We start from the raw sequence: 25,468 nt of genomic DNA, 5'->3' as shown, positions 1-25,468 counted from the left end.
AATAACAAAATTTATCTATCATTTCACCACTTAAGATTAGTACTATTGTCCTTTTGATATATATCATGTTTTGTTTGTTTTGTGTCAATTGCTGTCCTCCAGTAATTACTGACTTCTACACATAAGAATTATTAACTATTTGTTTTTATTGTTTCCTATTCCAGGAAGTACTCAAGACAATCAAAGTCACCAAACTATGTGCATGATTTTTAAATTGAGTATTATTTTTTATTTATTATAAAAATAAGAAATTCTGAAAAACATTGAAATTATTGAAAAATATACTTAGCAGAAGAGTATATCTCCCACTGCCCCATACTCTATAGCGATATCATTAGCAGATTGACAAATCTTTTCAACTATCTCTGCTGGTGAAACTATACATGTATAATTTTTATAAAAAATGAGATTATGCTCTATATATCATTCTATAACTTATTAATGGATATTTAGATTATTTTCAATTCCTGGCTATTACATATAATGCTGCGATGGTGATCTTTCAACAGAATTAAATTGCACATATCAGTCTGAGTAGGGTTTTATGCTGTAATAATCAACTCAACATCTCAGCTTCTTAAGACAAAATAACTTATTGTTTGTGTAAATCACAGCCTAATATGGATTGATGAGCAATAGTGGTGATGGGCTCTGCTCCACACGGTCATTCAGGAACTCAGGCTCCTTCATCTCACAACTCCACTCTTCTTTTGGTCCTTCCCTCCTCTGCATTCTGCCCATGGCTGAGGAAATCAAGCAAGAATAGAGAATGTGCTCCACTCACAATCACCTCAGCCTAAAGGTGACCTACATCAGTTCCATTCATATTCCATTGGAATAGGTAGCCACATGTCTCTATCTTTATGGAAATTCAGACTCATGCTAGAAAGAAAAGAGCTCAGATACTGAACAACACTAACAGTTCTTATGATAGTTTACTAAACTTTCCCCACAGGACACATTCATAAACATGGGATTGCTGAGTCAATTATGAATACTTTAGTTTTGATAATGTCAAACTATGCTCCATGAAAACTGAACCGATTTATATTCTGCCAATAATGTGTTGAGTGTCTCTTACCCCGTATTTTGTCAACACATTTTTCATTATTTTAAGTATTTCTCAATTTGAAAGGTAAAAAGTACTATCTTGAGAGTTTCATTTTGCACTTATTTATGTATAAGTGACGGTGCATATCTTTTCATACATTTTAGTCATTTATGTGAGCCTGTTCCTGTCCTTTTGGGGTTGTTCATCTTGTTGATTTATAGTAGATATCCATGAATTGCATTAACTTCTGTCATATATTTTGCAAATATTTCCACAGCGGTTATTATTTTATGTTAACTTTGTAAGATCATTTATCATACTGAATTTTAATAGTGTAGATATTTCTAATATGTTTTTCCATTTATGGTTTCCAACTTTAGCATTATACTTAGAAAGATCCTCCCAGAGGCACCTGGGTGGCTCAGTCAGTTGAGTGTCAGACTTCAACTCAGGTCATGATCTCACAGTTCATGAGTTCAAGCCCCACATCGGCTCGCTGCTGTCAGCCTGTCAGCGCAGAGGCCACTTTGGGTCCTCTGCCTCTCCCCTTACCCGCCCCCACTTGCACTCTCCCAAAAACAAATATTAAAAAAAAGACTTTACCAAACAACAAATTATAAAAATTCTCACTACTGTTTTCTTATAGTGCCTTTATGGCTTTATTTTCCATACTTGAACCAATGTAATAAACTTGGAAAACAAGTTAAGGACAATAGAAAAACGAAAAATCACTACCAATCCACCACCTAAAGATTACCACTATAAACGTTTGGGGTATTTCTCTTTGCCTGGTTTTACATTGATGTAAGACCACCTAGCTGAAAAGGCAATATCTATATACCATTTTACATTGTGATATATGTTCCAGAAAAGTATTAAGGCAACTAGCTACGTGTATGCTATAAATGGACCTTTAAAATATTTTAAGAGTTTTGATTGGCTTTTATAAAACCTAAAAAAATGTTTATTACATTGAAGAAATATACAGAAAAATAATTCAGCTGACAATGTGTATGAAAGTGAAGTGATAAAAAGAAAGGTTTGTTGTCAGTGATGTCAAAAGTGAGAGAAAGTAAATTCAAAACAAGAACCATGCATCTGACTTTACTGTTTTTGAGTAGCTATCCTCACTAGGGAAAAAAATCTTCCTATTCTGATTCCAAAACCCTTTACAAACCTTTTGTTAGGTACCCTTTCATAACTATTTTTAAATGAGGCAATCAATGCAAAATACATAGTTACTAAGACAACGTTGGAACGTGTGGGGAGATTACACCTAAAAGTAGTTATATATTTTTTTTTTCATTGAAGTATAATTAACATACGACATTATGGTCATACATTCTTTATATATTTGCCTTGTGTAAGCATCCTTGCAAATTTTTATAAATTTCTCAGGCAATTTATTTAATGGAATATTGCCATAGGATAAATTTCCCTTTCCCAATATTCCAAGAAATCCCTTGACAAAGTTATTTTAACTGAAGTAATAAATTTTAGCATCTAATACAATAACAATGAGGATGTAGACAGTATGCAGGCAAATCTCAGTCCACAAAACCCACTCCCCTGTACCTCTAAAACCATCATTGTTCTGAGTGGAGTCCTAAGGTGACACAGGGAGTGAGACCACCTCTGAGAGCAGCCTTTCAGCTCCCTAGGCCTCAACTGCTTTCATGGAATATGAGAAATCACCAGGAATTCTTTCTTACACTCCCTAGCCTCAACTGAACTTTCATCTCTTTGTGGACACTGGTTCCACAGTGACTTAACTTTAGATTGCTTTGTTTTTCAGGCTGTGAGAACCCTCACACAGTTTAGATACCTGTCGCTGCCTAACCTATCCTCTTTCACACATGGCTGAGGTCACTGGGAGGCAGACAGAATAATCACAACCCCTTCCCTTCTTCTACATATGACTTTTCCTGCTGCAGCCAGAACCACCTTTCTTGACAACTGGGCCCCCTATCTTTATTTATCACTTTATTAATTCTTCTGTCAAATGACTCTATTGAAAATATTATATAAACTTATTTTTAGAGAAATGATGGCTATAACTAAAAAAAAAAAAAAAGGTTGTTTGTGTTTTGTTTTTTAAGCTGACAGCCATTTTTGTTGGTTGCTCTGGCAGAACAGTAGAATTCTTCCTGAAGAGAAAACTTCTATTTTGTTTGGGAGGCATCCAATGGGCTTTTTGAACTGAATGAGGCTAGACCCCAGGAGAGTCTGGACAGGAGAGGGTGAGCCTAAGGGAGAGCCAAATTTCTTTGCATCATAAAGTTACAGGAATTTTGGAGTGGGTTCCTCCCACCATTGCAGGGCTGAGGAGGATCAGACCATGAAAGAGGGATTGAAAACAAAAAGCTTTCTTAGAGTCTAGAGAGCAGAGAGCATGCCCCAGAAATGCATAATGAAAGGGCTGCCAAGAAGGAGCCCTTGAGGTAGAGATGTTAGATAACTTTAGCCTTAGTGCTGCTCCATACTCAGTTTTAAGTCATTCCCTGCTATATTACATACACAGAGGAATATGCTACAATTCCTCTGTGTTATGCATATAAAATAAAAATGTAATAAAACACTGCAACTCACCACAGCATTGTCATGAAGGTGAGAGTGAGTCTGTATTTTGAAGCAAAGCAGACTTGAACCGCCTGGAGCAGCCTGTAGGAGCCATGGACAGATGAAGAGAAGAAATCAAGAATAGTCAGAAGCAAGAGTTGGAACAAGAAAAATTGGGAGGACTAAGTCTCAACCGCAGAATCAGCAGAGAACTTGGAGAATACATTGGACTTCCAACAATTTATCGTATGGTTATTAAACAAAAGATGACCTTGGAAGGATAGAGTTGAGGACTTTGGATTATATGAATAACCTTTATATGGAATATTACATTTTCTCACTGCTTAAAAAACAATAGGCTTGCACATTTACTGGCAGTGACCTACACCAGAGAAATGGGCACAGAAAATGAGGAAAGGCTGTGTCCTTGCAGTTTGTCCCATTAAACTAAAACAGTGAAGCAGGAAGCCTCACATGTAATAATGATGAAAAAAAGCTCAACAGAAAGTAATTATACTTTCAGAACTTATATAATATCCAAAGACTTTACTGAATTGGTTCATGGTTCACTTTAATGCTGTCATTTGTTCCTTCATTTCTTTGCAGGGTATCTGTAGGCATAGCTACCCTACACTCTATTGCTGCATCAATCTAGAACCACCTTGCAAGTACTACTAGGCTCAGTTCCAGAAATTCCTCTGAAAAATCTATAAAGTACATTTACCTTGAAACATGAAGAAATGTTTTTTCCAGCAGAAATATCAGAGGCCAGGGAGCTAATACAAACTCTCTCTTCAAGCAGCTCAGTATCTAAGACATCTTAAATTTTTGAGGAGTGACGTACAAAATACTGGGAGGGGGGCAGGGTGAATTAGTAATGGCCCAGGAAAAAAACACAAGGACTGAATTTTTTTTTCCTCTAGAGATAAACAGGATTCATAAATGAAAGAGGCATGAAGAGGAAAAAAGTGATCTGAGACTAATGCATTTCTTTTTATCCTACTTCTACCTCGTGTGTGAGAGAAGATTGTTCTGGAAAAGTCAACTCAGAGGCACCAGGTCAAAGGCTGAATGGAATAAGTGTCAAACCCAAGATTTTGCACTGAGAAGGAATACTCAATCATGTGGATAAACACTATTTTTGTAATATGCTAGTTTTTCTTTAGATAATGACATTTCAGCTTGTGTTGTAGCTTCCTGGTCATTAGCTCATGGTTATTGCATCTTTGATGTATCACTCAAAGGTATAATTATATTGCATCAGTATACCATTTTGGTCCACTAAGACCTTAAAACTGTACTCTAGAAAAACAACAATCTAATCACTCATGACATTATGTATATGTACATATATATATATATAAATATATATATATGTATTTATATCATTTTCTTAATTGAAAAGACTCCTTCTACTTCTTTGATACTACCAAACTGCTATTTGCTGCCCAGATTTTCCTCATGTCATTGGTTTTTTCCTTTCTGGATGAATTCAATATAATTATGGGAGTAAAGCTCTTTTGGAAATTAGGAAAGCCCTCCAAAGTTATCGTCCCAGTTGCCAAACTGGAAACCTGTTTAATTTTGTAACAAAACTACAACAATGATGCTTAATCGCAGGAAGTATCTTTTAGAACATACAGTCAAAGCAAGTTACAAATATAAATTTAGAACTAGATTTCCTTAGTTTTCAATGAGGTTTCTCCAGTGATTCCAAACAAAGACATGTTAAATATAGTTGTAAGCCAAAGATTGTAGAGTAAGTTGGCAGATAAGTCATAATGCTAAGGAGTGGGTTCTTCTTTCCACTTTCTTTCTAATCTATCTAGCAAACAATTTAATAATTCATAAAAACATGTTTATGCCAGGCACTCTGCCAGACGTGGCCTATATGATTCTGAGTTTGAAATAATTTAACAGGAACTTTTACCTAAGTTTTTACAACTGGGGTGGGGATTATGTAATGACAATGCATAGAAAATGCCATGGTGCCTATGTTTCTGCCCAATGCAGAATGTGATTTCAGGTAGGACTGAAATCAAGAAATCACTCTTGAACTTCTACTGCCAACCATGATGGGGTGATTGATACTGGATGAAGCCAAAACAATTCCAAAACTGGACAAAATATGTGAGTCAGCTGATTTCGGGCATTGTCTAACAAGCAATGTAAAACTGTGATTCTTGAGAGAGGGGAAATGCATGAGGTGAGCTGCACAATTGGCTCAGCTCTTTGCCTGGAGACAACTTCCTGCCCACGGTACAGATTATCTGGAGTCTAAGCAGAGCAAGCAGGTCCTGTTGAGCTGAGGAGGAAGATATCAGAGTTCACAGTGGCTGAAATAGTTAGAACCTGTGGAAGAGGGAGCAATGCAGAGAGGGGATCCCAGAAGTCTATTAGGGTTCTCCTGAAATCCATGGCTGAGAGCTGGACTGCACATGTGCAGAGTAAGGCAATCTGGGCCTTTAGTATCAGCTGCTATGGAGTCAAAAGTAGAACCAAGATACTAGAAGTTGAGCAATGCTTGGGGAAGAGCAGTGGCAGGGGATGACAGAGTCCTGGCCCTGCCAGAGTAAAAAGGTTATTGAAAACTGCCGACATTCAGTTAATATACCACAGAGTCCACATTTAGGAATGAGACATACCTCAGAGAGAGACCTACTCTAGACCTACCCTAATAAAGTCTAAAACCAAACTTCAAAAAGACTTGTGGGGAAGACTCTGTTTGAAGAGTGAGTACTACCAAGTTAGAGAAGTTTGGGAAGTGCCTGAGGCTTTCCACAGATATACACTAACAATACAAAACACCAAGATCACACAAGTTAAAGTGATCAGCCAGTAAATGTACTGCCTTCTTAAACAAGAATCAACTTTCTTCAGAGGAAGATTACAGACTCTAGAATTTGTAGAATCGGTTATCCACAAAGTTTAATATTTAATAAAAATTCACTAGGCATACAAATAATTAAAGGAAATTATGTTAAAAGGATTCAAAGAAAAATTCTATCTTAATTGAGAGCTCAAACAGGAAATCTCAGCAGGAAATGAAGACTATAAATACAGTCAATCAAACAAAAATTCCAGACCTAAAAAGTACAATAACTGAAATAAAAACTGATGGGCTTAACAGCAGGTCAGAGTTAGCAGAGTGAAGAGTGAACTGACACAAGCCAATAGAAATTAACCCAAAGAATAGAAAGAAAAAAGATTGAAGAAAAACAAACATTAGACAATAATGAGGTATCACTATGCACCTATTATTGGAATAGCCAAAATCCAGAACATTGACAACACCAAATGCTGACAAAGATGTGGAGTAATAGGAACTTTTATTCACTGATGGTAGGAATGCAAAATGGTACAGTAACTTTGGAAGGCAGTTTGGCAGTTTCTAACAAAATGAAACATATTCTTAACCACATGATCCAGAAACTGTGCTCCTTGGTATTTATCCAAAGGAGTTGAAAACTTACATACACACAAATAGCTGTTTATATGAGTTTTTATATGAGTTTTATTCACAATTGCCAAAACTTGGAAGGAACCAAGATGTCCTTCAGTAGGTGAATGAATAGACTGTGATGCATCCAGACAATGAAATATCATCCAGCGCTAAAAAGAAATGAGCTATCAGGCCTTGAAAAGACACAGAGGTAAGAAACATAAATGCATATTACTAAGTGAAAAAAGCTAATCTGAAAAGCTTACATACACTGTATGATTCCAACTATATGACATTCTGGATAAAGCAGAACAAAAAGACAGTAAAAAGATCAGTGGCTACCAGGGATTAGGATGGAATGAGGGATGAATAAACAGAGCACAGAGGATTTGGAAGGCAGTGAAACAACTCTGTATGATACTATAAGCATGGATATGTGTTATTATAAATTTGTCCAAACCCACAGAAGGAATAACACAAGAGTGAATCATAATGTAAACTTTGGACTTTGGGTGATAATGATGTATCAATATAGGTTCATCAATTGTAACAAGTGTACCACTCTGAAGGGCAATGTTGACAATGTGAGAGTAGAGAGTATATGGGAAGTCTCTTTACCTTCTGGTTTTTGCTATGAACCTAAAACTGCTCTAAAAAAATAAAGTCTATTAAAAAAATGAAGATTAAAAAATAAATCTAAAAAACCTCAGAGACCTGTGAGAGGATCAGTCAGCCTAGCAAGAGAGTAATTGAGTGCCAGAAGAAGAGAATAATATAGGGACAAAAATAATTTGAAGCAATAATGACTCCAAACTCCCAGGGGTCAGAAAAATACTGAATTATAGATACAAGAATTCAGTGAATCCACATAGGATATAAAGAAAACCAGACCAAGGCCCTTCATAGCCAAACATCTGATAACCAAAGATAAAGACAGAGTCTTGAAAGCAACCAGAGAGAAATAAAGGCACTTTCTCTATAGGAGAACAAGAATAAGAATTATCACTGACTTCTCATCACAGACAATGGAGGCCAGAGACAATGAAATGACTTCTTTAAAGTGCTGAAAGAAAAAAATCCCCATCAACCCAGAATTTTATATCCAACAAAAATAGCTTTTGCAAGCAAAAATTAAATAAAAACATTTGCTAGAGAATGGAAGCTGAGAGGATTTCTTTCCAGCCCAGCTGCACTCCCTGAAAGACAAACTTGGATCTACAAGAGAAAGAACAACAGAAATAGTAAATAAGATGGGGAGCTGAACTATGAAGAATTGGACAAATTTCCTCAAGACCATGGTAAAGATAGAGCTGATGATGCAACTGAAGTGCCTGCAGACTTTCAATTCCAAATTACCTCTACCTAAGAATTAACTGTCTTGGGGCACCTGGGTGGCTCATTCAGTTAAGTGTCTGACTTCAGCTCAGGTCATGATCTTGTAGTTGGTGAGTTTAAGCCCTGCCTCAGGCTGTCTGTTGTCAGCACAAAGTCTGCTTTGGATCTCTCTCCCTCTCTCTCTGCCCCTCCCCCTGCTCTCTCTCTCAAAAATAACCATTAAAAAAAACCACCTTAATATCTAGCCCTTATAATCAGAATGAGGCCAAAAGGTAGCCGGAAAGTTTTTAAAATTAAGGTATTGCTTTTCTAGTCTTGTCTGGGAAACTGCTACTTTATTTAATTTAACTTAACATTGAATATAAAAAGTTCAGACTCCAGTTTCACAGTACCCATCTACTTCCTTTGGTCAATAGAATAGAGCTATAAATCAGAGTTAAATTACTGATTGCTTCCATAAATACTTAGTAAAAGAGTGACTCATCTAATGTGTATAGAGTTTTATACTTTTATTCTCAGTACATTTTTGAAAATTCTTCTATAACCTTGAAATACTCAAGAATTATTTTAACTCACATAAAAAGAAACATAGGAACTAGCTAGTACAGAAACAGATATCCCGGTAATGTGTACTTACAGTTATATCTTTTATAAATACCTAATTTTGCTTTAAATAGAAAGCACACCATGTATCAGTCTATCTGTAGAATCTAATAAAAGGGCCTGCTATAAGAGTTTAATATTTTCATTTCATTTTTTAAAGCATCCACTATTTTTTTGTTTCCTTTATTCATCCTGGTAACTCCAGAATAATTTTTCTATTCTGGCAAAAAGATAGGTAGAATCCTAAGAACTACTTTATTAAGGATATAATCATACTCAAAGCAAATCTCAAGATTTTTTTATATTAATGAGAACCAATTATTTGATGATGAACATAGAAGTATTCTGCTACTAAGACAAAATGAGGAGGCTCTTTGGGATAGGAGAACATAAGAATTGTCTGGAATCCTAAGTTATTGGGTTAATGTGTTGGGGGTGGGGAGGAGACTGCATTAGACCAATCAGATACTGAGGTATAAAAAACCAAGCACCAGAAATGAATGGAGTACAGATGTCATAAATAAAGAATACAGATGTCATAAATACATACTTTATGAGACATGATAAATGCAGTACTTAAAATGTAAGTGCTTAAAATGTAGTTGGAAGGCTATGGGGAGATCATTTGAAAACAAGGAACATTAAGCAAATGTTCGGAATTGGCAGGGGGAGTGAAAAACCTCTTCAGATATTACCATAATTTTCTATAAATTTCTAGTGGCTCTGGTAGTTACAGAGTTATTTACATATTTTTATGCCTGGAAATTAAATGATACCATTTTTTATTTTCTTGTTAATTTAAGAAAAGAACTAATCAAAGATCATTAGAAATTTTTGAGCTAGACTCTAATACAAATTTTTTTAAATTCTAATTACTAAAGATCAAAATCAAAATCCTCTATATTTTTAGTTGTCAGAGTAGATGAGCACAATAAATAGCTTATACATTTTCATGGGTTAGTACATTAACTAAAAATACTAAAAAATATCTAACCATCTATAGTTTTAAATATATTTACATGTCCAATCCAACCCTGGAAACCCACTAAAACACAAATTCAGATTGCAATCCAGTTACAATGCAAGCCAGGCACAAAAGCCTTCTAATGATCTTTGATTAGTTCTTTATTAAATTCATCAAGGGAGCGAAGAAAATTTAATAATCTTCACCAGTTGTCATCTTTCTGATTAGAGTTTTGATTAGAACTTTCAGCTTTTATTTTTCTCCTTGCTAGCCTCTGCCAGAGCTTTGCTACTGCATCTAGTTGGAGAGGAAGAACAAGGCAGATGGAACATGTTAAATAACTCACATGTTAATATTCCCTAGGTATGCGTGTTGGGAGTTTACTGATGGAGAAAGTTCTCTTGTAGCATTCTCTGTGCATCCCCTCCCCACCACCTAGCCATCCTGATAGTGAACTTTTTGCTTTCACCAGCTCTTTGTCCAGGAATGCATTTTGCTTGCCTGATTTTTTCATATCGTTAAGTTTACAAATAAAAATCATACTGAGGTTTGGTTAGTCATATCATACACATTTCATGAGCGAAAGCAGTGGCATTATAGGAACTACCATCCATAGGTATTTGAGAAATGTCCATTAGATTGTTCATAATAAAGGACTCTGAAAGGTCACTCAGTCTGGCATAAAAGGAGTAAGATGAACAATAATGGTGTTTACATGTTTCTTCCTCATACAGCATATGGGAGAATAATGACATTCAGATTTCTATATAGCACATTTCTTCTTAGTATTCACAAATATCGCCTCAATTATTTTTCTATCATTGCTGAAAAGTAGGAAATGTGTAGCTATTATCATCTCTATTTCCTAGTATAGTCTATTTTAAAACTACTATTTTAGTACCTGTCACCTGAAAAGAAGGGCAGCTAGGTAGTGTGTTTATAATCACACTCTATCACCATTAGACCTCAGCACTGGAGAGAGATAAGAGGAAAGAAAGTAAAAAGAAATAATGAAAATGCAAACACAGGAAATCCTTAACCTATGAAAAGGTTGTATTCCCAAAGTTCATTTATTAAGCTATTATGTGGAACTCAAAAATCTGTATTTCCATAGAAACAATACTATAACCAGTGGTTAGGTTCCTAGGCTAGCCTGTCACAGCCTATTTACTTATGTAGTTGAAAATACAATTATTACAAAGATTATAGTACCAGAAAACTATTTGGTTGGAAATATGTGGTATTTTAACTACACAGAAGGTTAAATAAACTTTTAGAGAATAACATATTAGCCAAATGTCTCTTCATAGCCCCAACTCAGTGCTTTGGACACTGGCAACAGTCAATGATGCTGTGACAACCACTCAAGATCTAGGAAAATCACAACCACAAACACAAACTCACAACCACAGGACCCTCAGAAAGAACTGCCCGACAACCTATCAAATAGGCCATCTTCCCCTTTCTAATTCCCAAAGCCACAACACAGTGGACAACCTGGGAAAAGACAGCTGGTATCAAAATTTCAATCCAGGATCCCAAGGCAATCTCCTTCCTCTCACTTCAAATATGGTAAAGGTTTCTGATTCCAAAGGGTTTCTTTCCAGTTTATTAAACTTGGTGTTATTATCAAAATATACTAGTTACATATAATATGCCAGGCACCACATTGTGAACAGAATACTAAAAATATTAATTTTGAGACCTAACAATTTATAATTTAAAGCAAAAAAATGTTTAAAAATATAGTACATAATATTTTAGAATCAGGGTGTATTTAAAGGGTGTCAAAATTAATGTCTAGCTTCATCAACTCCAATGAGCAAATGAAAATCTAAAAGGAATTGGCTGAACCAATTGTTAGACTAATTGGTGTCTGTTCAGAATATTGAACTGAGGCTATTCTTTCCCTGTTGCTATTGAGAAATGCATTTGAATTTAAACTATTAGTCATTTAATATGTATTACACACCTTCTATTTGCAAACAACAACAAAAAGATTCACACTTATAAAATGAAATAAGCATAAATAATACCCTCCCAGCATCAGAAAATCTCTAGCATTTTCAAAACATAAACATAAACCTGAGCATCTCAAAATACATGTCCTATTGCCCAGCATACACAGTATCATTTCCAGGCATAGTTCAACATTCTAGACTTTATGGTCCTAGATTTCTGGCATACTTCTATGACAGCAGTTAATATATTATACCATAAATCTTTGTTATAAATCCAATTCATCCACTAGTCTAGGGGCTCACAAAGGGCAAGGACTGTGTTTTACTTAGTGTTGTATTTTCAGTCCTTGCATAATGCCTGGACCATGGTAGGAGGTCAATAAGTGGAGAAGTGGGGATGCTTTTCCAAGAGCTTTATGTTTCCTTCCATGGGCATAGAGCTCTGCCAACTGTAATGCTCCTGGCCACTTTTTCTCTCCCATCTGGTTCTTCTATTTTATTTATTTTGTACAGAACCTGGGAGGGCAAAGGGTGCAATTTATTGCTCTTTCAAACCCAATCAGATCTATAGGAGGAAAGATGATAGGACAAATAAATTAACCTGTTCCACATTCCTACTTCACTTTAAATTGTCATTGAATATATAATAACCAACTAGAAAAAGAGAGCAAACACTTCTAAACTTCAAAAAGCTATTCTGGTCAAAGCAGATGCCAGAAATAGACAAAAGAGTTTGTGAGATTCTGATTGTACCTGAATCCATTTGCACCTCTTTCACACAAAGGAATTTGTGTACTTACACACACACACACACACGCACACACACAATACTCATTAGAGATCTAAGACACCATTAATAATGGTAATACATATTCATAAATGTTTTTAAACTGTATCATTTATGCAATCGACATAAATAGATCTTTGAGTACTATTTTAATCTTATACTACAATTATATATTTAGGACACATTACCCATAGATTTAAAAATTCAAAAAATATTTAAAATGTACTATGTTTGCCTCACAGCTGAGTTTTGAAATGGTGCATTCCAGATTTCGTATGTAAAATTAAAAGCTCTCTGACTGAATCAAATGACAGGTTCAGTCCCCTCTACTACTGATCCAGTTATGTGATTTGGGACAGATTTCTTACCTCTCTGTGCCTCATGTTTCTTCATGTGTAAAATTAGGAGTCAACTAGACAGTCTCATAGGTCCCTGTTTTAGCACCGAAGTTTCATCATTCTAATACAATTATGGTACTTGTATTTTTTTCTACTATAGTCCTAAGCTGTTCGTAAAATCTTCTGTCTTTATTTTTTTTTAATCTTTGAGTTTCTGGTAATATTATTGCACCCCAGTGGACAGGGCTCTATGTATACCTGTTATGTTATGCTATCTATACCTGTTTTGGGAAACACTCTACTTCTAACATATTATTAGGGTAATAACAAAGAATTTCTGCAGCCATGTAAAACGTAGAAATTAATTAATTATCAGATCAATAGCTTAATTAAGCCAATAATAGGTTATAATGGAAGGAATGTAAGAACATGATGGTTTATTAAAGCAGGGACATCCTTTTGTAAGGGTAAGAATAACAGAAACGGAAGCAACAGGTGGTTAATTCCACTTTCCAGAATATAGACAATGTACATGAAACTGGCCTGACAAAAAAGTGGTCTAATCAACCTAAGTCATACAGAGAAAATATCATGATAGAAAATAAACCATTCAGCAGTAACAGTTCTGAGCATCGTGTAAAACAATATTATTGGCAGGAGCTTTACCTTCAAGCTACCAGCCTCACTGGAACTTCAAAATTATATAATACATTGCCTGGGAACATGCCAGCCATCAGCAGGGGAGGGAGGCGGTATCTTTTTTTGTGAGAAAGCTTGAAATTTTTTAAAGGTACATTATGAAATGGCTTGGCAGAAGCTTGGCATGTAAATACTAAGGTTAGCATATTCTTTGTTGTAGCTCTACAGAATGTTAAGCACTGTATTTTAAAAATCTTAACATTTTAGAGTGCTTAAAATGAGTACTCTTCCCATTTAATGGGAGCCTTTTTTCCCCTCTGATGGGCAGACTATGAGGTTTTATAAGTGCTTTCCCTAAGTCTTAGAATCAAAGAGGTTTGATTGGTTCTTTCTTTCACAAGCTTATTTTATTGTGTTGGATGATGACTTGGCTTTTCATGTAACCCTGGCAGAAAGGGATTTGTTTACACTCCCCTAGGTTCTGGGAGGAGATTTAGGCCCCTGAGGAAGAAGGCAGTTCTGGCTAACATTGAGAAGCTAGGATTTGGTAGTACAGTTGCATAATGAGACCACATTCTACCCAGGACTGAACACAACTGGCAGAGTTAACAAACTCCAAGCATTTGATGCAGAAGTTAAAGTTTCTTTAGTCTTCTTTGTGAATGAAATTGTATACTTTAACCTGTGGTTCTGGAGGCCATTTAGAATAAACCATTTATAATGACACAATTAATCATGGCATCTAGAAGTTATGTATCGACATCTTTTCACCAGAGTACAAAGAAGCCAAGAGAGCTAACACAACAGAAAGAAATAGACCAGCTAGCTTCTTCCATTCTTTGTAATGTATTAGAAAATGACGAAGATTTCAATATAAAATATATTGGTGAAATCATAATAGGATTAATCATCCTGCAAAAAGGAGAAAACTATTAAAATACCTTTGCATTCAGCATTGTTGGATTTCAAATGGTCTTGGTTACTGAAGCACTTGTTCTAACATGTAAGAGTTTAACCTCTCAGCCACAAAGCTAATCAACAATGAAACTCATTATATTCCACATAGAGAATACAGTATAGCCCTTGTCAATCACCTTAGAATTTATAGCCAGAAGATATGAACTGCCCATCCTACCCCGACTTGTCAGACACTATAAAGTTGAGATGGTATTTTCCCCAATGGTAACTATACCATGCAAACTGCAATTTTAACCTTCTTGTACAGGCAACAGTGTTTACATTTTTGTCTATGTTAACTCTTCAACTCTTCAGTAGAAGGGCATAAATTTAGAAAGAAAACCACCAGAAAATTGGCCATCCCTCCACAATTGCCTCACAACATTAACTATTAGACAAGATGAATATTATAGTTTCTCTTTCTGCCTGACACATGAAAGTGACTATTAAACCAATGATAAACATGCATTCCCTAGTAGCTACAGAGAGATTTTCCAGATGACTGCAATGAATTATCCGCTAGATGTATGAAGTGCAAAAAGCTGGATGCAGAACAATGCATACGAGTCTACTGACATAAAAACTATGGAAATGTATACATTTCCATTTATAAGGACACACATCAAACACTTGGGCTGGGAAACAGTACTTTTGCTTTGCCAGGAATATTTGAATTGTTAACAAATTAAATGGATTAATGTATTACTTGCATTAAAATGAAAACAATTTATAACATTTAGAACTAAAACTTCAGACACAGCCAAGACTTAATAATTCACACATATTCTGCTTTGTTTTGGAAGGATTATGTTTAGTCATTACATTCTCTGTGGCATATTTTACTGAAAAGGCATCAAGAACTTAGTCTAAAGTCAAAGGAAATTTGTGAGCATGCTGTTGCTCTACAGTACCTAAAATACTTTAGCATACCACCTAGCATTAAGTCAGGCATGCCACAGACACTGGATGGATACATGAACAATAGATGGAGGAACAGATAGATTGATAAAGCAATAATAATAAGACTTCTTGAATTTACCGTTCATCTTGGTTGACTGATAAGAGAAACATGCAAACCTTTTGGGATGGTAGTTCCTTTGAGCAATTTTGATTGTGCAATAGGTTTAGAATTGCTCATTTTTACAGTGCCTCTAACTGCATTTGAAAGAGAATTTCTCATCCTGTTCACTGATAGCTTTTCAAGGTTTGATATGTTTCAGGAGTCACCAACCACTAAGCAAATTTTCAAGAGTTTTCAAAGGCAGTAAGTCCTATAAAAACTCTATTTGCCTCACCAAATGTGAAACTTCATCCCGTGAGTTCTTCTACTGCTCCAAATCACTAGTTTCATTATCTTCCGGTACCAGATATTCAAAGATTCTATTAATTTCTACAAAAATCAAAAAGGAAAAATAAATAGGAAATACTTGTCTAATTATTTCATTATACTTAAGGGACAGGTAATCAGTAAAGTACCTATAACATTTCAAGTTTTCTTTAAATAATTGTGGTAACTGTCTTTCTTTTTGACTCATTCTTAAATTTAAATAAATGCTTTTTGAGATTAGAAGCAAGGGATTGGTTTATTTATGTATGATTTTATTGTGATAAGAACACTTAACATAAGACCTACCCTCTTAAACAGATTTTTTAAGTGTTTAATACAGTATTGTAAATTATAAACACAGAACTCTAGAATTTACTCATCTTGCATGACTAAAACTTTATAACTTTTTTTTAATGTTTGTTTAGTTTTGAGGTGGTGGGAGGGGCAGAGAGAGAGGGAGGCAGAGGATCCAAAGCAAGGCTCTGTGCTGTCAGCAAAGAGCCTGATGCGGGGCTCAAACTCACGAACCATGAGATCAAGACCTGAGCAGAAGTCAGACGCTTATCCGACTGAGCCATCCAGGCACCCCTAGAACTTTATACCTGTTGATTAGCAGTTCCCCATTTCCACCCACCTTCCCCCCAGTTCCTGGAAACCACCATTCAATTCTCTGCTTCTATGAGTTTGACTATTTTAGATGACTTACATAAGTAGAATCATGTTTACATGATTCAATCAAGTCAAGAAACACTAGTGTTCTGTGACTGGCTTATTGTACTTAGCACAATACCCTCAAGGTTCATCCAAGTTGTCATATATTGCAGGATTTCTTTCTTTCTTTTTTATTTTTTGTTAACTCTCAATCTGTTGTAATTATGTTATGCTGGGGGTAAATAAATGAAGGTAATGGTCAAAATGGAAATAATCACATGCATTCACACACACACACACAGACACACACACACACACACACACACACACAACTGTTGAGTCACTTAAAGAGGTAGTAGAGACAGAAAGACCACAGGATTTCAGAAAAACATGTAGTTTGTTCTATATTCTAACATTGGGGCGGGACAGCTGTGCTTGATGTAGTGGGAGTGTGTACATAAAAAAGACACTACCCTTTGACTACCTTCTCCAAGCATCACATATTCTTGCTTTTTCACTGCTTCCTCCACTGTCCTTTCATCACAGTCTTAACATAGTCTTATGAACTATTCCATCTGCTCTCTACTCCCTCCACTTCCAGCCATGCTGCTTTTGACTTGGTATCCCAGAGAATATTCCTTCACTAGCTGTGTGATCTTGGAGTAGTCAGTGATCCACTGTGGCTCCTTACGTGTACAATAAGAGTATCAGCCTGGACAGATCAAGGTTACTTCCAGTTCTTTTTTTTTTCTTTTTCTTTCTTTGTGTGTGTGTGTTTTATTTATTTTTGAGAGAGAGACAGAGCATGAGTGAGAAAGGGGCAGAGAGAGAGGGAGACACAGAATCTGAAGCAGGCTCCAGGCTCTGAGCTGTCAGCACAGAGCCCGATGTGGAGTTCAAACTCACGAACCGTGAGATCATGACCTGAGCCGAAGTCAGATGCTTAACTGACTGAGCCACTCAGGTGCCCCTTTCCAGTTCTAACATTTGATATTTTCATGTCTTTTATAGAATTATTTCAGATGTAAATATCAAGGCTTATCAACCTTTAATGTCCTATCTCTTATCTTGCTGCTGTTCTCTCTTATCAATAATACTGGCAGATCTCAGACTGTTCTCACAAACCGTGTCTCAACAATTCAGATTTTCTTGAGTGTCTAGTGATGATTGAATCCAATCAGGAAAACATGCCAATGGCTCATGGTCACAAGAATTAAAAGATAACATATGTGGGCATGCTATAACAAATACTGATAAATGTTTACATTAGTAACATCAGCACTAAAATGATAATAGTAACCAAGGGTTGGTAGACATTACGTAGACTCAAGATTGGGTGAATTCATCTTTAAGATAGCTTTAATTAATAGACCTTTAAGCCCTGTGAGTCTATGACTACCAATACATTGCTCTAGTAATAGAGTGAGATAACTGGGACTAGTCCCACATTCTGGTCAAAGTAAGATGCGAGGTCACCTGAAGAAATGGCTTGTCCTATGATATCAATTTCATCAACATTAAATACCAATACTATGAAAATATCATCTTCCAGTTGTTTATATTCTGAACATATTGTCTGATGACTACTGGCAGCAATGCAGAACTGCTGAGCAATTTAGTTAAAGGAGTGGGGACATAGGGTATAATGGAGAAATGTACAGATTAAGGTAAGCAGTGTTTTTTAATTATTCATCTAGATGTGAAAACTAAGAGTCAATAAATCTACAAGTGTCCAAGTAAGGATAGTTGTTTTTAAACATACTCCTAATTTTAACCCATGTAAAGCCTTTTACTGAAATTTTCTAATTTAGCATAATGAAAAGAATGACTAGCTTTAAATTTTTTTTAATCTTTAATTTTGAGAGAGAGACAGAGACAGAGTGTGAACAGGGGAGGAACAGAGAGAGAGAGGGAGACACAGAATCCAAAGCAGGCTCCAGACTACCAGCCGTCAGCACAGAGCCCAACACAGGGCTTGAACTCATGGACTGTGAGATAGTGACCTTAGCCGAAGTCGGACATTTAACTGGCTGAGCCACCCGGGCGCCCCAAGAATGACTAGCTTTTAAAGTGCACTTGAATGGCAAATTCCCTTTATAAAATAACATATGAATGCAAGCTCAGTTTAAGACTGCAACTTTGAAATTGTCTAAAATATTTTCTACCAATGAACAATGAAATTCATTCATAACTATTTATATTCCTCTTTTCAAATAAATGCTTTAACCTTAGTATTTTTATAGCTCCTTCCTTTACATCCTCACAAATAAAATCTCTTAGTTCCAGACAGACATTTAGTAAAAATATAATTCATCTCGCCTATCTCATTCTATCTATATGGCCTCTAAGTCTTACAAGTATAGGTAGAAATTGTCCATAGAAAATTGTTCTTGTCTATAGTTTTCTGGAAATTTCCGTGTTCAATTAACCACAGTTTAAGTTAATCAGAACATCTAGGAAATGAACACTGGTGAGACTGAATGAGGCAGAAAATTTGATTGTGTTATACATGAAATTCAGCTATTCAGTGAAATTCTCCAATTGTGGTAATTCCACTGTCCTGATTACAATTATTTCATCTATGTGGTGCATATATATTTTAATCTTCTCCTGACACTGTCTGTTTTTGTAAATGAATTTGTCTTCCCAGCTATTCACAAATACATTTGCATTATTGAGGTCATGTCTGACTATAGGGCTTGGTTCCATGATTTAAATAATATTTAATCTTAGCTCCTAGGATTATTTTTGCATTAGATAATAATTGATTGGAATCCACTGGCAAATAATAAAGATATCATTTTCTGTTAATGAGTTTGACAAAGGAGGATTCATATCCTTATATTTTTAAAAGAAACATTTCTTGACCTTGAATACATTGATAAAACTCCTGATATCATTAAACATTCATAACAGAATATTAGATTTCACAGGTTTTAGTCAAAAGTCCCTCTAGGTATGGGCAGAATTCCTCTAAAATCAGAGCCCAAATAGGATTTCAGCCTATGTGGCCTTATCTTTTGGAAGTTAGCCCATTCCTGTTATATTTCACGTCTAGATTTCCCTTCCCTCCTTCTATCCTTTCTTCCTGCTGCTCTCCCTGCCTTCTTTCTTTCCTCCCTTCTTCCTTCCTTTCCTAGCACCTTTTTTCCTTTGTTCTTCCTTCCTTTCTTTCTACACTGGGTGTCAAAATTGCTTTTTCCACTTTTCACTGTTGAGGCTGGATTCCATAAGGAAAAGGTACCAAAAAAAAGCTGAAAATTCTAACTTGATCAGAAAAGCAAGAAATATATGGGGGCAAGTAACATATTCTATAATGTCCCCTTCTAATTCCTCCCCACTTAGGCTTATTTTTATTTTATATTTCAATCAATTTATACAACAAAACCTAAGACAAGCACTTATGCTTTAGAGGTTTTAAACTTGTTTCATTTTTCAATTCTTAAGCAGCTATTTATGTAAAGATTGTTAAATTTTTCTTCAAAAAGAAAAAATTCCATCATTCATAATTTACTGAAATTTTGCTAAGTTTAAAAACATTTCTGTCCCCTTCTAATTCCTCCCCACTTAGGTTTATTTTTATTTTATATTTCAATCAATTTATACAACAAAACCTAAGACAAGCACTTATGCTTTAGAGGTTTTAAACTTGTTTCATTTTTCAATTCTTAAGCAGCTATTTATGTAAAGATTGTTAAATTTTTCTTCAAAAAGAAAAAAATTCCATCATTCATAATTTACTGAAATTTTGCTAAGTTTAAAAACATTTCTGTTGGAGAACTGATGTGGTCTTGAATCAGTACCTAGATGTTCCCAGTACCGGTCCAAACTCCATTACTGATTGACTGACAGCATGGTCTTAGAAATGATGTAATTTCTTTATTAGCATTTTGGCTAAAGTAGGGATAGTGATAATATCCTAACAAAAAAAAAGGTGATTTGTTATAAATGGACTGTGTAGGAATACAAATTGCTTTCACTGACAGTTTGGTCATACAATTCAATAACCAAGCCCTGAATGATACTGGAGTAGCCCAGGGATTCCAAGTCTATTGTGAAGTTGTGTAGGGGACAAAGAAAGAGAGGAAGAGATTTTCAATCAAGCAAATCTAACAATAAGATCTGGCAGACTTGGGCACCTGAGTGGCTCAGTGGGTTAAGCATCGGACTTCAGCTCAGGTCATGATCTTGCAGTCCATGAGTTTGAGCCCTGCGTCAGGCTCTGTGCTGACAGACTGGAGCCTGGAGCCTGCTTCACATTCTGTGTCTCCCTCTCTCTGCCCTTCTCTGTGCCCTTCTCTGTCTCTGCTCTCTCTCTCAAAAATGAATAAACATAAAAAAAAAAAAAAAAGATCTGTCAGGGTCAACTGTGCAGATGGGTTGAATATGGACTTCTTTAATTATTAATATATTGTTTATTCCTGTGTCATCTAAGGACAATGGGTCTATTCAGATTGTCTCATGCTACAAATGACTGCAATTTAACGACCAATGATACATAAAAAAATAATATTAGGAGAGCCACTCATGAACTCCTGGGGAGTTGAGGTAACAACCAGATATTTATACATCTAAAGTAGTTTGTATATCATCATCTGATTAGGTTTTCTTGATAAAGGAAAGTTTTTACTGTGTAATCCCAAATTGTTATAAAGGATTCTCTCTTCTGTCTCGTATCTTTTCCGTTGATTCACACTGGGTGTATAGATAGATAAGTAGGAAAAATATTTCTTAGTCATATAATTACCTTGGAGCTCCAACAGTATAATTGTAAACTCCAGAATCTTTAATGATAAGGTAATTACATCCTTTGGTCATTTAATCTTCACCTCTTACAGAGTTCTTGCAAGAATTTGTACCTTTTTTCTGAGGGGGAAATTTGTGCCATGAAAATTCACCTTAAGTGGGATAAAGCACTGGTGGAGAGCACGATATTCGTTAAGGCACTTGTTTCTTATTTATATGATATAAGAGATTCTTATGTAAAGGAAGGTGTTACAGGTAAAATGATTTCGTTTGCTGACTCACTTTATTGAGCCTTGTTGAGCTAAACAATCAAATGACAACCACAAATGTTGAAATTAGACATTTGACCTGTTTATGAGACATTTCTACCTGGGTATCCCAAAGGCGCCCAATCCCGACATGTTTCAAACTAAGCCTACGTACACATACACAGTCAGCCAAACCTGCTATTCTTCTTGCACTCCTGATTTCAGCTAACTGTACCAACTTCCTCTCTAACCACACTACCTTAGTTCAGGCCCTCTTCACATCTCACCTGGCTATTGCTAATGACTCCTGATCCTTCATTCCTACCTCTTCCCAATCCAACCCGCACACTGTTCCTAAGGCAATCTTTATTTTGAGTAACATTTAATAAGATTTTCTTTTACCTGGGTATCCGCTTTGAGAAGTACCTGGTCAAGATCTTAGTCCATTTTAAAAAGTGGGCTGTCTTTTTCTTTTTGACTTGTAGGAGTTCCTCTCATAATCTGAATGTAAGTCTTGGGTACCGGAGTTCTTCATGCTGGATGTTAATCTTTGTACTGCCAAAACTATTAGTACTGTCAATACCTTTTCCTACTCTGAGTTGTATTTTCACCATCTCAAAGATGTCCACTGATGAAAAGAAGTTTTAAATTTTAATGAAGTCCAATTTATCCACCTTTTCCTTTATAATTAGTGCTTTTTTTGGACCTGTATAAGAATATCTGTCTGCCTCAAGTGATGAAGATACATTTATATGTGATTACTACAGAAGTTCCATTACTTTACTTTTCATATTTAGTTCTAAATTCTATGTAGAAGGCTTTGGGTTTTCACTCTTTGGATGTGAAAAGTTTGGAAGTCATCACTCCTGTCCTCACAGCAAGAAGAAACCTGAACAAACAAAAAATCAGTAACTCTCCTTAGATTCGTAAGAAAGTTCTGGTCACAGAGCAAACCATTTCCTCAAAAACTGGAGACAGGCAAATACAGAAATTCACCACTTATCAGGAGCAGAAGCTACTGTCTGAAGCCAGCACCCATAGGGATGCTTAAATTGTAATTGACAAATTGCTGGACACCCAATATGAACTAGCTTGAAAGTTAAAAACATCAGAGGGCCCAGCCTTAGGGAGACTCCAATACTTTCATAAGTTTTACCTTCAAGAGACCCATCAGGTTGTCATAGTGAGTGAGAAAAATCGCCTCTTGCTTCCAGCACGGAGAGGAGGAAAAGTAATCTTTTTGAAATATACACACGGGGAAGTTATCCATTTTGAAATGTGCCTACAGCATTCTATTTCTCTTTCTAGTCTCTGTAATAAAGCCAGCTCCCAAGGGAAACTACTTTGCAAAAGCCTTATTTTACCAGGGCAAGGACAATTAGCCAATGCAACCCTCGGCTAGTCTCTCAGTCTCACATAGTGGGGGTGGGGAGCAGGGAGGAACCCCAAGAAACTGTTCTGAAAGTCACAGCCCAGGGACTCTTGCCAAAATACATAAACATATATGTATAATTTATGTAAGTGTGTGTGTGTGTGTACACACAGTTATGAGATAACAGAACATTTTCCCTTCCTAATATCTTACCATCATATCAACAGAGCTCCAGGATAAATAACAAAGGATTACAACTAAGACAGCTGCAAGACACAGACTATTTAAGAAGTTACTAGGAAAACCCAAATACACAGAGGAAACAAAAACAAGATACCAGAAGAACCTGAAGCCTCTGATACCTGTAGCCATAGTCTAACTTCTAGCCAGATAAACAAAATTTCATACTAAAGACCTATATACCACGGTTCCTCTTGCCCAGTCAATACATTCTGTCTGGCTTTCAACAAAAAATCAAAAGGCATACTAATGGGAAAAAAAATCATAGTTTGAATAGACACAAAAAGCTTTGCAGCAGACTCAGATTTGACATGATTTTAGAATTATCAGGCTAGTATTTAAAATAACTATGATTAGTATGTTAAGAGCTCTAACAGGAAAAGTGAACAACATGCAAGAATTTACAGATAATGTAAGCAGAGAAATAGAAACTCTAAGAAAAAATAAAAAAAAAATACATGGAGACAAGTGAAAATGAAAACACAATGGTCCAAAATCTCTGGGATGAAGCAAAAGCTATTCTAGGAGGGAACATTATTGCAATATAGGTCTACCTCAAGAAGAAAGAAAAATCTCAGATAAACAACCTAACCCTTCCACCTAACAGAGCTAGAAAAAGAAGAACCAACAAAATCCAAAAAACACCAGTTATTAATATAAATTCTGGAAAATGTTCCATGTACACTTTGAAAGAATGTGTATTCCACTGCCTTTTGATGAAATGTTCTAAATATATCAGTTAGGTCTACCTGGCCCAATGTGTCATTCAAAAACAGTTTCCTTGTTAATATTCCATCTGGATGATATATCCACTGATGAAAGTGGGGTGTTAAAGTCCCCAACTATTATTGCATCACTATCAATTTCTTCCTTTATGTTTGTTAATAGTTGCTTTATGTATTTGGGTGCTTCCATGTTGGGTGAATAAACATTTACAATTGTTACATCTTCTTTTTGGACTGTTCAGCTTACAATTATATAGTGTCCTTCTATCTCCTATTATGGTCTTTGTTTTAAACTCTATTTTGTTCTATGTAAGTACTGCTACCCCAGATTTCTTTTTGCATTCATTTGCATGATAGATGTATCCCTATCCCCTCACTTTCAATCTGCAGGTGTCTTTAGGTCTAAAATGAGTCTCTTGTAGGCAGCATACAGTCGGGTCCTGCTTTTATATCCATTCAGTAGCCCTATGTCTGTCTGTCTGTCTGTCTGTCTGTCTATTTATTTATTTATTTATTTATTTATTTGAGAGAGACAGGCAGAGAAAGAAAGGGAGAGAGAGAAAGGATCCTAAGCAGACTCTGCATTGTCAGTATGGAGACTGACACAAGGCTCGAACTCACAAACTGTGAGATCATGACATGAGCAGAAATCAAGAGTCAGATGCTTAACCAACAGAGCCACCCAGGTGCCCCACCTTATGTCTTTTGATTGGAGTGTTTAGTCCATTTACATTCAAAGTAATTATTGGTAGGCATTTACTTCTTATCATTTTGTTACTTGGTTTACAATTGATTTTGTAGTTCTTCTCTGTTCCTTTCTACTCCTGTTCTCTTTCATGGTTTGCTGGCTTTCTTTAGTGATATATCTGGATTTTTTTCTCTTTATTTATTTTTTTTTAATTTTTTTAACGTTTATTTATTTTTGAGATGGAGAGAGACAGAGCATGAACAGGGGAGGGGCAGAGAGAGAGGAGACACAGAATCTGAAACAGGCTCCAGGCTCTGAGCTGTCAGCACAGAGCCCAACGCGGGGCTCGAACTCACGGACCGTGAGATCATGACCTGAGCCGAAGTCGGACGCTCAACTGACCAAGCCACCCAGGTGCCCCTCTCTTTATTTTTTTATATCAATTATAGGTTTTTTATTGTGGTTACTATGAGGTCTATATATAATCCTAAGCATATAGCAGTCTATGAATACAATCCCATTTACAGCTGCACCAAAAAGAATAAAATCCCTAAAAATAAACCTAACCAGGGAAGAGAAAGATCTGAACTATGAAAACCATAAAACACTGATGAAAGAAACTGAATATGACACAAACAGGTAGAAAGATATTCCATGTTCACAGATTAGAAAAACCAATATTATATCCATACTACCCAAAGCAATCCATATATTTAATGCAATCTCTATCAAAACACCAAAAGCATTTTTCACAGAACTAGAAAAAACAATCCTAAAATTTGTATGGAACCACAGAAGACCATAAATAGCAAAACAAACTTAAAGAACAAACCTG

At 35.8% G+C, this 25,468-nt stretch overlaps 1 long non-coding RNA gene across 1 annotated transcript in view; it reads right to left on the bottom strand.

Moving 5' to 3' along the window:
- Nucleotides 1-321: 321 nt before the first annotated feature.
- The window catches only part of LOC122222471, a 49,063-nt gene continuing 23,916 nt past the window's right edge, over nt 322-25,468 (bottom strand). Inside the window, exons 2-3 of the long non-coding RNA XR_006203771.1 lie at nt 15,932-16,026; nt 322-743 (exon numbers count right to left, since the gene is read on the bottom strand). This is a non-coding gene — a long non-coding RNA (uncharacterized LOC122222471). The remainder of the gene's footprint in view (nt 744-15,931; nt 16,027-25,468) is intronic.

The sequence above is a fragment of the Panthera leo genome, chromosome B3 (genome assembly GCF_018350215.1).
Source record: "Panthera leo isolate Ple1 chromosome B3, P.leo_Ple1_pat1.1, whole genome shotgun sequence".
In the NCBI taxonomy this organism is placed as follows: Eukaryota; Metazoa; Chordata; class Mammalia; order Carnivora; family Felidae; genus Panthera; species Panthera leo.
Note: the sequence above shows the minus strand (reverse complement) of the source record. Positions and strands in the feature narration are given on the sequence as shown.